Below are 3,120 nucleotides of genomic sequence, written 5' to 3'. Positions count from 1 at the left end.
TTAGGACCTTTGCTTGGAGGATTTTCCTTTACTTTTTTGTGACACTTTGTTTCAAACACTTGGGTTTCATTCGTACTTATATTCCGGTTGTAAGAATGACTTCATGGCACCACCTTAGGGGGACATGTTTGCAAGACCATTATACCTTTGTTTAGCATAGGTCACTTTTGCACACACAAAGGCTTTCTCTTGGGCTACCTTACAATGAGCTACTTTATCTTTCTTGTTGGTTACTTTGCATTCATGTTACATAAGTCAAATTTCTCAATCAAATAAACAAACCCTTGATCCAACATCAAGTGATCTTTTATTAATCAAATTCAAAACACTTAATATTTACGATTAGTATTGTGCATCACGAGCCTTAAGTGGTGGAGAATAAGTGAAAATGGAGCATTCCTACCCTCATTCTGATTATTTTGAATGCAAGACGCTTGACTTGTTGTCTAGAATATTCACCTCCTCCCCTAGACTTTAGCACAATCTAATCACAAACTCTTTCCATACCCCCTTATTCAAGGCAAAATTAACACAACCCATTAAACCTAATTTTTGTGCCTTAGGGCATCAACCCGAAAACCCTTTTCTTAAAAGGTAAAATCAACCAAACACACAAACAAACATTTTCTACTTCGAACTACGAAGCTCTGATTCCTCATCCCCAAATGAGTGATACGTAGGCATAAGGGCCACAATCCTTGGCGAGCACCATAATAAAACCAAAACCTCTCTTTGACACATTCTTTTTAAAAATAAGAAAATAAACGAGATAAATTTCCGCGTACGTAAAGTAAACCCTAATGGTTCCCATGGAGTACCATCTACGTAAGGGATGCTAATACCTTCCCCTTGCGTAATCGACTTTCGAACCATAATCTCGGTTGCGAAACCGATACCCTATCCTTTCTTTAGCGCTTCCCATGCACCTATCTTTTTTAGGGTTTTATCGAATATTTTCCCTTGCCTCTCTAATAGGGGCACACAGATAAAATTCGGTGGCGACTCTTTTGTTTTCCCTCTTCAAATGTGGAAAGAAGCTGTTGGAAGTAAGTCGGAGAGCGGCGTTACGGAACTGCATAAATGACGGTCAACATAAGATGTGGAATGTCTTATTTGACATATGTGGCAGACACAAACCACAACAGAGAAACAGAGACCCAAGCCATTGAGGCTGCTAGAGCTGACACTGATGCAACACGTGAAGAGGCTGCAACATCTAATGCACTGTCAGCAGCATTGAAAAAGAAATTTGAAGATTTTCAGAAACAAGTGTTTGCTATGATTTAGACAGGTCCTTCTACTGCTCTTTCTAGTGCCCATCCTATTATTCATCATGATCACAATGATGCGAGTGATGAGCAGTCGGTGGATAAAGACGAAAATGTGTGATGGAGGATTATGTCGGATGTAAGTCAAATGGATTCATTAAGATGAAATTATATTATCTATTATAATATGTTCCTAATTGAATTGTTCTTTGCTATAATGTGACAATATATGTTTGTTTTGCTTCCCGAATGAGCTAGCTGTGTCATTAGGGTATGTTTTAATTATTTTTGTTTCTATATGCTGTTCTAGTTAATCAAAATTTAAAAGATGATTTTTTTATTAAAATGAGAAGCTGAAGCAATACTTTGTAAAAATTTAGAACAATTTACAAAGTTTGTGTTGGTTGTATTCTTTCAATTTTTATATTGTTGATGTTGCAGAAACAAAAGATACTTTCCAAAGGAATGAGTTCTCACATTCCTTTGTTGCATCCAACTATATTAAGAGCTATTATTGGTAAATATGTGAAACTATTAATCTTGTTAAAAACTCTTTTGCTCTATGTTTTTATTTTCCTTCTTGTGTTTGTTAATTTTATTAAGATTTGTCTTAGGTGTATTAAGTTTGTGGGGGTATGTACTTGTTCATTTATAGGGTTATTTTAGAAAGCTATCTTTGTTTTCATGTATGAATTTTTTTATGAAGATTGTAGTATGTGAATCTGTTTACATTTATTCTTGTTAATTTTGTTGTTATTTAGTAGTACTAATATTTTGTTAACATTAGTGTTGTTGAAACTTTTTGGTATATGTTTCTTTTTTCTTTCTCTTGTTTGTTAATTTGACTAAAGTGTGTTTTAGGAGTTACTTCCTTTTTGAGTTGTGTTATAAGTATCAATTTATCTTAACAAGATGTACCTTTTTGAAACAGGTATTGAAGTTGCACCCAAGAAGAAGGGAGCAGCTGCTTCTGCGTAAGTCTTTAGTTTTGTTGTTATTTAGTGGCGCTAATATTTTATTAACATTAGTGTTGTTGAAACTTTTTGGTATATGTTTCTTTTTTATTTATCTTGTTTGTTAATTTGACTAAGCTGTGTTTTAGGAGTTACTTCCTTTTTGATTTGTGTTATAAGTATCAGTTTATCTTAACAAGATGTATCTTTTTGAAACAGGTATTGAAGCTGCACCCAAGAAGAAGGGAGCAGCTGCTTCTGCGTAAGCCTTTAATTATAGTAGTGGAGTTATTTTTGTGTTGAATAATGATCTTTGGAAACATTACTCTATTTTTAGTTTTCATTTCCTGTTTTAATATGTAATTGCATTAAGTTTCAAAATGAGGATTCTATGACATTTTGTTGTTCAATGGGTGTATTTCTTGCTGATGTTTTCCATACTTAGGAGAGGTAGAGATCATATTTGAAATGAAATTTAGATTTGTGAATTTGTTATCTTGTATTTTGAAGGATCTTTGAATCATTGTAAAGAAGAATGAAATATGCAATGAGTAGCTTAGGAGGTGCCATAGACTGATACTACATAAATACAAACAACAGTCTAACATCACCGGTGACCGACACTACATAAATACAAACAACATTCTAACATCATTGGTGACCGACATTAACAAAATCATATTAAATGAGTAGCTTTCCTCTATCTTTTCTGTAAGCCCACTCTAAAGGTAGCGTCAGATGAAGACTACTGTTAGCTTCGAGCTTGGAAAAGTCCGTCCCAATCCTGACGCTAGGTCGACACTAACATCAATTAGTGCTGGTTTTATGTCTTTTAGTGAGGCCTCGTGGCCGACGCTAAAACACACTTTTCTTCTAGTGTAAGTTTCAAGTTAATGTTC

At 34.5% G+C, this 3,120-nt stretch overlaps 1 long non-coding RNA gene across 1 annotated transcript; it reads left to right on the top strand.

Moving 5' to 3' along the window:
• The first annotated feature begins 1,261 nt into the window (after positions 1–1,261).
• LOC127091598 (uncharacterized) lies at positions 1,262–2,631 on the top strand. Its single transcript, XR_007791949.1, has 3 exons — positions 1,262–1,407; positions 2,200–2,242; positions 2,441–2,631. It is a non-coding gene; the product is annotated as an uncharacterized LOC127091598 (long non-coding RNA).
• The last annotated feature ends 489 nt before the right edge of the window (positions 2,632–3,120 follow it).

The sequence above is a fragment of the Lathyrus oleraceus genome, chromosome 6 (assembly GCF_024323335.1).
Source record: "Lathyrus oleraceus cultivar Zhongwan6 chromosome 6, CAAS_Psat_ZW6_1.0, whole genome shotgun sequence".
Taxonomy (NCBI): Eukaryota; Viridiplantae; Streptophyta; class Magnoliopsida; order Fabales; family Fabaceae; genus Lathyrus; species Lathyrus oleraceus.
This window is presented reverse-complemented; position numbering and strand designations above follow the sequence as displayed.